The sequence below is a fragment of the Haemaphysalis longicornis genome, unplaced genomic scaffold, assembly GCF_048455015.1.
Source record: "Haemaphysalis longicornis isolate Haplotype H1 unplaced genomic scaffold, Haemaphysalis longicornis Haplotype H1 scaffold_8, whole genome shotgun sequence".
NCBI classification, from domain to species: Eukaryota; Metazoa; Arthropoda; class Arachnida; order Ixodida; family Ixodidae; genus Haemaphysalis; species Haemaphysalis longicornis.
Genome location: NW_027526445.1, coordinates 144,018,236 through 144,030,704, shown reverse-complemented (window position 1 = coordinate 144,030,704; position 12,469 = coordinate 144,018,236). Strand labels below are relative to the sequence as shown.

Genomic DNA, 12,469 nt, shown 5'->3' with positions numbered 1-12,469 from the left:
CTTCACCTCTCGCTCATTAGCATAGCATATTCCTCCTCTGAATTTTTTTTTCTGCACCCAGTTTTAGGTGACGCCCAGGCACGGATGGCACACAAAGTTAAAGAGCTCCGCTGTTTATAATTACGGTTCGAAAAGGTCTCAAGATATTCATGGCGCAGTGATTGCTCACGTTAATTTGCTACGTTCAAGGTATCTTTCAGGACCCTTTGAATAGCCGAAATGCTCTTATGTCAGCCCTCACCGTCAAAGAAAGCCAGTCGTGTCACCAGGCCGAACTCTGTATGATTACCCACTTTTATGATTGGCTTATCTGAGGCTGTTTTACAATTAGCTTCATTCGTCCTTCCTCTTTTGGATAAGTAGGTCGGCCTCTGGTCATTGAGTTGGTACAATTAACAGCTTTGCCACTTTCTGCACTGTATCACTTCTTTTAGATATTGTATCTCGCTGTCGAACAGTGCCCGCTAAGGGCGGTTTTATAAATGTGGCTCTTTGATGGTCGGAGCAGAGGAGGTCGTGTAGCAGTTGTCTTTTGCGTACACTTCTTGGCAAGCTCCAGTAATATTGCTTAGTGAGCTGGAAAGCTCTTGCCCTAATATGTTTTATATATTGTCCCAGTCTTTGGTATCGAGCTCCTTTTACTTGTGCCATTGGCGGAAATTCTTGCCTGCGAAACTATTGACAACACCGCCTGCATGGTACGCTCACCGCTAGCACATTTTCACCAGGCAGATGTGGCTGTAGAGACATCTCGATAGTGTAATAATTACCAGGCTATCTCCGCTAGGTGGATGTGCATCACTGGACAGCGTACTCAACCTGTTAAATGTACTTCACGACATGGTTTAGGTGCTAAAAATACAGGAGCTTGAAAGGAAACCGCGTAAATTCTATTATCAAACAATTGATTATGATGTGGGGACACGACATATAAACGACAGTGATACGCACACTAGCTCTGCGTAGACTTACCCAGACCACTTCTGATGATATAGACGGGCGGTATTAAACCATGTTATTTCACACTTTATAGAATGTCTCGCTGACAGAATCAGTTCATTTTTGCTTTTATCTGGTAAATCTCCCAAAGGTAACCAGACGTCTGGTCGTCTCTTGTGTCTAGAATTTCGGCTTGAAAAACATCACCTCACGAGTGCATTTTTAGCAGGGGGAGGAATAATTGTCCCCATCAGCATACTTTGAATTTTGTGGGTGGTTCTTTAATCCGTTCACTAAGAAGGCGGTCAGTTTTCCTCTATATACGACCTTCGTCATTATGCCGCACATGACTTCTTTCACACACTACACATATAGCGTTGTAGCTTTTTTGGGCGTCCTACTTATTGCTTGCTGCCCTCCTTGTGCGTAAGAAATCTGTTGTAGCGTACTCGGTGCCGAAAACTCCCTCAAACATGCTGAAGCTTTTAAAATTCAAGACTAGCTAGAATAATTAAGCCGTAGTCAGTGCCCCAGGTATATTACTTATGTGCAAGTGAAACGAATGAGAAGTCTTTCATAAGGACATCTCGCCACGTTTATTCATTGAGTGACGCCCCCTTCTACAAGGTATCCACGTCAAAATTTGTGCGGAGGCTGAGTAAAACAATTGCAAATTCGCCCAAAGGATGCACGGCAGATGACCCACCGTGTTCTATGGCGGCTGCAGTACTGCTTGCACATGTCTGGGTTCGAAGGACAACCGTGGTCCAAAGCTGCAGAGAGAAAACCAAGGAATGAATGATACGTATCTAGGAGGAGGGTCGGCTGTAAGTGATATTGGAATCAAATCACGAGCGTATTTTAAGCGTCCTCTGTCCCAGGCAGAATACCGACGTATGTACACACGGCAAATTCCTATGCTTGCTTTATTTGCCCTCCTGATTTGATGCCACAACTGTGGAGCTTACCGACACGAAAACTTCCAGAAAATTACAAGAAAGCCCCCGTGGTGAAATTTGGGAACATCCTAAATATCACCATGCGGTTAAAATTTATCCAAGGCCCTCCAGTACGATGCGCCCCATGTCCCAGATGTAGCTCCAGCGCGTAACACACCCAAAGAAAAGAAAACACAACTGTGCTAAGGCCATGGCACCGGCAATGTGGTGAAGCGTGTGAAAGAAAATAAGCAAGGTGAATTCTCTATTCTTTCTTCACGCGCAGTAATTTTCAATTCCCATGTAGTATTTCAGTAGTGGATGTGGAAAGAAGGCGTGTACTTGGTCTGCCAAGTATTGTCAAATCTTTGCAAGACATCTCGTTTCATCATTGATGTTAGCATGAGAGTGCCATTACACTGCAGTTATATTGTTGGTTAGTTTAGCCGTCATTATTAAACAGCAAAAATCTACCGCACCACTTGAGGTGTTGTTAGGCGCTGTTATCTCAGAGTGATTTAAATATTCTGCTCGCAAGCATAAGAATGAATGCACAGGTTCGTAGTCCACACGTATATTCAAGCTAACAGATTGTCATGTCCTAATTTCAACAAATCGCTATTGCATTTTAACTAGTGACCACCGTTTTCTCTCCCCGTGCTGCCCCAACAACGCATAAATGGTGTACTTACTCTTCGAATTGTCACCTGGAGGATTCTGACCACTCGATCCTTGGAGATGCGCTGCATGCACAAATGTACCATCATCGGGACATTATCATGATTTATTTAGTCTTACTATCCCTAATGGACTATTACATAACGAAGGTGTTCTAACAAAGTATGCGCAATAGCAATTGCTGACCAAGAACACAAAACAGAATCAAAGTCTGAACACAAAGTCTGATTACAGTGAAATATAATAACAAAACAGCAACGCCTTCTTTTACTGCACTGTATTCATTTCTTCGTTCAGGTGCACGTCACCGACATAACAACTTGTGGGTCTTGAGTCGTCCTTTCATTTAGACCTCAGTCCTCTTCGCCAGCAGAAATGTTTTAATGTACGCAAATTATTCACAGGTGTTTATGTACATGCATTTTACTATCAACGCGTGTTAGTAATGTTTTATTTAAGGGGATCATCCCCGAGCTGTAGAGATCGAGTGAACAAATGGACAGCAGACATCACCGCTTATGAAATCAACGCTATCTATCTGAGGCCAGTTTTTTTATATAACGACGAATTCCGGTGCAGCGAAGTTTTGTATATCCTTAATGATCATTGAACTTTTGAGAGAGAAAACCGCATTTTCTTTGTAGGGACATCCAATTTGAATGAGGTTTGTGCAGGGAGTCGCGATCCTAATTTCGAAATCATGCCTTCAAAAACCGGGCTTTTGGAACAAGCACTCCTACGCTTAAAGCGCGTGCCTGCCCCTGCCCCTCCGAGATGCCAGCAAAGGCAATTCCCCTCATCTTTCTTTACTCATCAAGTCGGTCTGGATGCGGCTTTTGCACTTCGACATCACACACTCGGTCGGCAAGTCTCGTAGAAAACGGCTTATGGGCCTATTAGGTTTTGTGGCTGTTTATTGTAAAGGAAGCAAACCCCTGCTGGTACTCAGTGCAAAAATCATGTGAACGACAGTAAAAACTCTTTCCACTTGTAAACGGCGAAATAGGCCCACAGATACACGACACTTTCGATTATAATGACGAGGCAATTTGCGAATATTGCGGCGTACCTTGGTGTTGAATTCCCCTGTCTCCCACCTTCTTATAAGGCTTTGCGGCAGCTTATTGCTAAGAAAGGTAGTTTGCCGTCCCCAGTTCAATATAGAATAAAGAAGACATGAAGAAATAAAAACATAAGAATGCACCTCTCCGGTCTTTATAATAAATATGATGTGTAGCTAGTCAATCCGTGTATCTAATTGTGTACTTCAAATTTGCTGAAATTATGGTGTAGGGTATTTTGAAACAGAACAATCAAATTCGTAATAAATACTGTCGCAGACCGCTTTTTTGGACTCGACGGGAACCGCCGATAAGTCCGAGTAATCGGGAGTCCCAAAACAAACGATTGACTGAAAAAAAAACCTTCATTGGCCCAACGGCTGGAAAAACGTATGTAAGCGCATCTGTACACGCGCACGCCTACGAGCTAATAAGTCCGCCTGCATTTCCAAGAGCGTTTGTCCGTCACCGTAGCCAGACAATAGCACTGTAAGGGATCCCGCAAGATCAGTATTTGATGCACCTCGCGTTGCTGGCACGTCACCATCAGAGTCGCTCTCAACCTGCGCCGGTTCGAGAACCCGGCGTAGGATTTCGTCGTCATCCTACTCGGCACACGGCAGGATGAACCTATTGATATTGGTGAAATCTTCAAATGTAGCCGCTCCAACATCGACACCGCCTGCCCGGAGGTCATCAAAAATGTCGGATACTGCGGCAGGCGGCATCTCAGCTGCGGATCGCGTCCTGCCTCATTGCCGTCCAAGTATCAGACAGGATGCAGGTAGCCGACAGCACACCCGCAACGTAGTTTTTATCCCTGTCCACACACTACACCACCCGATTCAGAAGGCACGATCGGTAGTGCAGCTCCAGGTTCATGATACCACCTTGGTTTACTGTTAATATTAGGCGGCAACAATTCCAATAGCACCGAAGCTGGACTCCGAAAAAATGGAATGGCGTACTGTGCAGCGTCCGAACTATCGGGGGTGGATATACATGTACTTCAATGGAACAATCGGCCGTGCCGCGAAGGTGTACGAATAAACAAGCGTGTCCGAATTTTCGGCGTCTGAATAAACGATCAGCGACTGTATATTTTCATGTCTGTGTAGCATGGACATGGAGAGAGCCTGAATGGAAGCTATGGCTGATATCTCCAAATTCAGTCAGCTATTATTGAATACTTGGTAGTCTTATGTCGTCTCAGTATACTTTAGCAGAGTGGGTAGAGGTATTTTATGGAGATGACTGCTCTATATCAAGTTTTTATGCGGGGATTCTAGGTTTAGAAACCTCAGCGCGAACACACACTATTACTAAACAGTACTCACAAAAGCACTACCGCTTAACCTTAGTTGTATTAGCTTTGGAGACAATAGTGATCGTGGTGGCTCAAAATCCGGCAAGTTCAAGGAATAATCCGTCCGGTAAAAAAAATAAAGAGTTTTTACCTGCAAGAACAGCGAGGGCAACAGACACCAGAAGAAGCCTCATCTTGACGAATTGTGGACTTGATTCTGAAAACTGCGAACAAGAGGAAAAAACGGCAATACAGCAATCGCTAATATTCGTTGGGGGTCATGGGCGTCTGCGCGGTGCATGCCGAGCATCTGAATCTGTGTGAAGTACGCGTACCCTAAGCAGCAACTGCTAAGGCCCTCTATAGGGCCGTTTCTTATGCATCGGAATTTCACCAGCCAAAAACGAAACTTGTCGTGATTACCCATACAATCCGACAAACAGAAGCACAACTCTAACGTCAATTTTTTGTGTTTTATAGTTTTTTAGGCCTCCACTCCACACTGCGAAGAATTTCTCAGTGATTTGCTAAGATAAAATTGCTCTTCCAAAGACATGGTAATTCTCTGTGGCATTTATATTATACTATTTGGGATTACCTTACTTTTTTAATATAGACAGGTTTTCACACCGGCCATAGCTCACACCACTACCATTAGCCAGCGTGTGGACGTACTAGGCCGCCGTGCTCTCCTTCATTTCACTGCATTCATCACCAAATTACCATTTTATTTGTTTCTAGACTATGTTGTCCTCTGGGACCAGTCACCTTCAATCGTACGGCTACCGTCACCTATAAACCATCCCATGAACAATAGTTTCTATCTATATATCTATAAAGCGACGATCCGTCATTGAACAATGGCTATATCAGTTTGCATGCTGTTCCATGGGCAGCTTTGTGTTTGGTAATAGCATTGTCCTGCCCGCTTTCTGACTGAGGTCACTTTCACATACGGCTTTGTACACTACACCACGTACGTATTACTTTAATCTGCTTGGCCTAAATCAATCCAAAGCCTATTCACACGAATTGCTTCATTACCTGGGTGGATATCCGGAGCTCAAAACTGTAGATATTATTAATAGCGAGGCAGTTTGATCCGATGGTCGGTCCAGCAAACATGCACAGGAAAACCTCGCTGAGCGATTAGGTCATCGCCTGCATCGGCACCGCAACTTCACCGTAGCTTTACCTCGCGGCGCTCGGGGGGAACTCGTGTCGCTACCTGTCGGGGGCGCGATACAACTGGTACAGGTTAGTCACTGCAGCCCACCTGTGCGGTAGTGCTTTTTTTATGCCCTACAACGGCATGTACTGCATTGAAGGAAAGCGGAACGACAGCGAATCGGATGACACCCGAGGCTAAGTATTTGCCTGCACGATTCTTTCTCGCTGTCTCGGATTTTAAGCCGACATGACGAACATGCGTACAAAGCTAGTACAGTGTGGTAGCTGTCCGCAGCAAGTAGATGCAGATGAGTTTCAATGGGATGGCGACAAGGCAGACTGAGGGTCTGATAAGTGTCGTCTATGCTTACTGATGTCGCGCCTAAAACGTGGACAAGTGAATAACGCGGCTTTTGCTAAGTGGCTTGCAGGACTAGAGGCAGAGCTAAGTAACGAACGCGACGAACGCAGGGCCGTTCAGGGAAAGTTAGAAGCAGCAGAGATGAATCTATAAAGGAGCAGATAGCGAAAGGGTTAAAAGACCTGCTGGAAACGACTCCAAATGTGCTCATTGCAGTCTGCTCCGTGCCGGAGGTTACCAATCAGGGCGTTCACACCAAACGGGTAGTGCTCGCCGCTAACAGCGAAATCGAGAGGTGTGGCTGCGAACTGTGGTTTGAACTGATAGACGTAAACAGGGTAGAGGCCAAAATTGGACGTAAGAGCTTTTGAGTGGGACAGGTTTCACTTCATCCCCGGGCTAAGAAAAAAGGTCGGAGGGTGGTGGCTTCTTTAATGTGGCCCCCAAAGCTAAGGAAGGCAATCTATACGACAAATTATAAGCCAGGGACGTATACACACTCTACGCTGTGCAACAGACTGGGCTACAGCTGACTTAACTGACTTACAGTTGACTCACTTAAATCGCCAACCGAAGGCGATTTAAGTGGAAACAAGACGATTAAATAAAAACCTAATAAACCCCTTAAGTGGAAAGCTAAACGGAAAAACAATTGCAATAAATATTTATTCACCTACATCATAACTAATTTTACCCATCCTTTCCTCCCTGCCATCCTTATAGGCCTCTGATCCAGCCAATTATAATAAAGTTACATTTATCTATCTATCTAATCAGCTACATACGTAAGCAGGGAGGTAGGAAACCTGATAAGTGGGCGGAAATTCATAACCAACTTTAACGGGAAGAAATAAACGTGTACGCCTTAGCCGAGACTCACCTCCGAGACCTAGAAGCCCCACCTGTCATAGATAATCACGTCTGTGAAGGATGCAACATCACCGCAGAAATGAGGATAGGGGTCGGCGTTGGCATGCGTATTAAACGAGGGACCGACTGGCAGACAGTGGACGAAAGCTGTGAAGAGCATCTATGGGTTTAAGGCGCCATAGCGGGGGAAAATACATGGTTAGAAGTTGTGCATCTGTGGACGGGCACCACAGTTAGGGAGGAAAATGAGGAAATAGTAAACTGTTTTAGAAGACATATAAACAACTTTAAACATTCATGTGAAATTAATCCTATTTGGAGATATGAATGGCCATATTGAAGATTTGTATGGATACATAGATCATAATGCTTCGCTTGTGATAAATCTGTGCCCGGAAAACCGGCTAATAATCGCAAACGAAGAAAGGTAACTGGATTGCTGTGGTTCTGCGGGGGAAAACCAACGGCTTGACGAAGTTTTTCGCTGCAATGGTGGCCGCCTGTGAAATCGCGCAAAAAGGAATTTTAAGGAATGGATACGCAAAAACAAGACACAGGTAGCAAGTCAAACTGCCACGTTAATTGGGGGTGCGTAATGCTCCATACCACTTTTTAGACCCAGACAAATCTAGAAATATGTACAGTCGAAGGAACTAATTCGAATATTGAACAGTTAAAGCTCATCGCTGATATGATGGTAGACAAAATCTACAAGTACCCGACAAAACTGGGGATTACGACGAAATTATCAGGTTCATTAAGCAGAAAATGGATGAAGCCAAGCAAAAAAAACCGATGGAAAGGGAACAGAAAGCCGAAAAGCTAGTGAAATAAGGAAATAAGAGAGGCGTCAAGGTTACATAGAGAGGCAAAGACAACCGGTATGGAATTGGGGGTAGTGAAGGAAAAATGGGATAGCTACCGAGAGAAAAAAAAACTGGAAGTGCAGAAAATGGTGCAAGCAAAGATCAAGCAAAAAACGCGAACGGTAGGTGGCCGAAATACGGAAAAAAGAGAAAATCCCATCCAAGAAGTTTTGGATCCATGATATAGCGCTAAGCGTAAGCAACGATACCCATCAAAAATGCTTGATTGACGCGGAGGGGAAACATGTAGTAGGAGAGCAGGCGTTGGCGCATATTTTTCGGGTTATTAGTGAGAATTTTGGGGAAATATAGGAAGTAAACCCTACACCGAGATCAACAGTGCCACAAAAGACACCGCGAAAAGAAATAAATTTCAGCAGCCTTGATTGAAAAAAAAAAAGCAGCGCAAACGTTTTTCCCCCACCATCAGTGCGCCAGGATGGAATACCAATGCAGCTGAAAAATCTGATTGGACCAAAAAGTAACGCATCGTTTAAGAGGTGCATAGATAAGCTGATATAACCCAAGAAAATGCCTGAGGATTGGCTAGAAAGTACGATCAATTTAATATATGAAGGCAGACGCAACAACGCCAATAGTGATTAATACAGATTACTCACAGTAACGTCAGTGGGATATGGATTCGTATCGCAGGCGATATAATCAGAAATTCAAGCATGACTGGAAGAGAATGAAAGCATTGGGGAACTGCAGAATGGATTAGGACAAGACAGGCGCTTGGATGATAATTTGTTCGTTATAACACAGTGGATTGATATTCCGAAAGCTCAGAATAGACCATTATAGATTACGTTGTTGGACATTAAGGGTTCCTATGACAACGTAAATAGAGAACTGCTGTGGAGTGTACTGAAACTCCAAGGCTTCGATGAAGAGTTAATAAAGTTTCTTTTAACAATCTATAAAGAAAATAGAAAGCAGCTGACATGGGAAGCGCAGAAATGCGCCCGGCAGGTCAACAACCATCGAGGACTAAAACAGGGATGCCCTTTGAGCCCAATACTGCTTATGCTTTACATGGTGCGGTTAGGAAAGAAGCTGGAAGAAAGTAAATTAGGGTTGAACTTAACGCACGTGTAGCACGGCGAAGTGGTAAAACAGCGTATTCCATAAATATTATACATAGACGACATTTTTCATTTAGCTGATAACCAGGGCGATGGGCAGCGGCTCATAAATATTAGTGGCCAGGAAGCCACTGACCTCGGGTTAAGTTTTATCACTGAAAAATCGGGGATAATAGTTTTCAATGACACCAGCACTGACTCAGTGTCGATTCAGCATGCCGAATTACCCAGAGTTAAGGAATATAAATATTTGGGGGTGTGGATAACCGAAGGGGACAACTACTTAAGAACTCGCGAGGAGCAACTTGAGTATAAACGAAAGCGAAACGCCGCTATAATGAAGGGTAGATATTGCGGGGTATAACATATATGAAGTAGGGAGAGGAATGTGGAAAGGAGTAATGTTTCCGGGCCTCACACTTGCGAATGCAGTACCCTTCTTCAAACACATACCCTTTCTTGCTTTAAAGTGAACCAGAGAACGGTAGACCATTTGGCCTTGGGAACACATCGTAAAACAAATGAGGAATCAGAGCATTTAAATATGCGCTAGGCGCCCTTTGAATTTTGAGAAGCTCAGAGTAAAATATGTTTTGAGGGGAGGTTCAGAGCAACGTATCAACGAAGGAGGGCAGCTAAAGTTTTTAGATTTCTATACATGAAAAGCGTAGACACTTAGTGGTTAAGGAAAACGAGAAGACTAACGATGAAATACGGAAAGAACACTTGAGAGTCAAAGATAGGCATGGTAACAAAAAGAAAAACAAGGCAGATAGAAACAAATAAAAGACGAGAAAAAATGGAAGCTAAAACGTCGTTAGAGATGTACAGGGCTGAGAAATTGGACATCACAAAAGAAACTTTCTACGATAATTTCCTGGGCGGTGCTTTGCTTTTTGAGTCTAGAGCAGGTTGTTTGCGAACAAAAGTTTGTGGGGAAGTTATCACAAAGTGATGGGGTATGCGTGGTCTGCGGATAAGACACATAAACTATGCCGCACATAGTGTTAGAATGCGAGGTCATGCATCCAAAATTTCGAGAGGGAAATATTCGGCCTCCAAAAGCCCTTGGATTTAAGAGTACAACAGAGATTGTGTACTTCAAGGCTGTCGAGGCGACAAAAGAAGATTCGAATGCTGGTAGTCGAAATGAAGAGACGGGAATAATGCCTAGTACAGGATATGTAACAGAAAACAAATATTTTGTGCCTGCCCTCGGAGCACCGCTAGTATCAAACGAAGGGTATAAAACATCGATATATTACTTTTTCTTGGTAAGGTGATGCGTAATCACACCGTTTAAAAGGGAATACCACTAGCAATCAATCAATCAAAAATAGTTTCAAAACGCTCCGCGGGGAAGCTCCCTCTATAGCTTGTTTCGACACGGGGTGCAGTTTTGACGGTTCCAAAAGAAACAAAAATTTACCGATACCGTTGATCAATTTCTTAATTAGCACCCCACACGCCAGATCTCGCCACCCTAACGATGCATCCTGTACAAGTTCAATACTGGTGAGCAAACGCTCGAATTGCTGGCCTTCCACCACTCTTGAGGCTTCACACAAAAGCCGGTTGGCATGGGCAGATTGTGCATACTCTAATCACCTAGTGTCTGTTGCTGTTTCCGGGGCTTACGACGTCGCCACGTAGAAAGTTCGCAGTGTCTAAAAGCATGACACGCACAAAACTTGTCCGTGTCTCTAAGTGCAACCAGGAATACATTTTGCCGAGCCAAGAATAAGCTTCGCTTTTTGCACAGTATTCTGTGCTCTAGTGCGAAGTTGAAGTAACTTTTTTCGTTTAACTTTACTTTTGTAGCTTCGAAAGTATTTTATGGGCCTCCTGCTTAGCTTCCCCCGTCCCCACCCCTCCGCTTTCCCTCTCATTCACAAAAGGTTGATTTCCAAAAAATCACTTCCCCTCTCCCCATAACCGCTGCAAGTTTCAGCCCTTAGCCACGTGCTCATTCCAGCGCTGTGCGTTCTTGTAGCAGTCAAGCAGGGTGTTCCGAAAGGAAGCAGGCAACTTAACCAATTCCACAGTAGACGAGAGTGTGCGGGACACCGGCTCCGATCTAACCAGCCAAATTCCCTTAAGTATCCCCCAACGCTGCCTCCGAGCTATGGGGATGAACCTGCAAGCTTTTGCACACAACCAGACAGCGCACGACCACATCGCCGCAGCGGAACAACACAAACCGTATTACCCTGTTAGAAACGAAGGAGATGGATCTGGCCAATCCAGTTTTTGAGGACCGGTGAGATTTTCTCCGAAAAGCAATTCACGGTTCTGCTAAACCAGGAACCCTTCACTCGGATACCTAACTACAGATCTTCTATTCTTTCAACTCCCCTCAATATCCCCTAAATATTCTAAAATATTCTTTATCTTCTACTCCAACCTTTTCAACATGCACAGACTGGTAATGCCTGTTGGCCCAATGGTTGTTCAAAAAATATCTGCTTTTCACTTACGTCACTTGCAGCTGAAGATGCGGCAGAGTTTTGAACTTGCAGGCTCTATCAGTGCAAGCCCCGGGGACCTTCATTTATAGCAGGATTACCGGCTGACGCCGCCGAAAAAACATCCCGTTTGGAACGTGAAGGCGACGCAAAGTCGGCAGAAAAACGCATTTATGCGACGAGGTTACTGAGCAGCGGTTTTCGCCTCATACCTTAATCGCACGTACTCATGAAGGCAAGGTACGAGCTTGCAACGCACTCATATTTGTAAGTATCGTCTACGTAAACAAGAAGCATGTATTTTTTTTCTAAAGAGTGATGATTTTTGTCATTGCGGGAAAAACGGCTTCGTTGCAGAATCAAGTCCTTCAGTATTTGAAAGATAAAATTAATGCCTTCCTTTTCAAAGCGACAGAAAAAAGTGCTGTGGAGGCGGCTTTACAATGATACGCGAGACTCTGCACGGACAACATTGGAAGCGCTGAAAATTGCAGGCTACCAAAGTTACTGTCTGAACCTTTCGGTAAGGATACTGGCAGGCGTTATCGAGAATAACGAACACTTTTAAATGTGAGATAACTCAGGAGTTCAAAAAATAATTGAAAATTGCGAATTGAACAGTTACTTCAACGAAAACTAGTTATGGTACTGTGTACCCTCCCCTTGAGTGGTTGTGTCACTGCAATCATTCAATGTAATACGCATGTTTTTTGAGCTGAGTAAAGAA

The 12,469-nt window shown here is 44.1% G+C and overlaps 1 long non-coding RNA gene across 1 annotated transcript; it reads right to left on the bottom strand.

The window, feature by feature from the left end:
• Nucleotides 1-1,509: 1,509 nt before the first annotated feature.
• Nucleotides 1,510-11,875, bottom strand: LOC144149796 (uncharacterized). The gene is made up of 4 exons (XR_013318365.1): nucleotides 11,755-11,875; nucleotides 5,074-5,146; nucleotides 2,570-2,620; nucleotides 1,510-1,712 (listed from the first exon to the last, which is right to left on the bottom strand). It is a non-coding gene; the product is annotated as an uncharacterized LOC144149796 (long non-coding RNA).
• Between the last annotated feature and the right edge of the window lie 594 nt (nucleotides 11,876-12,469).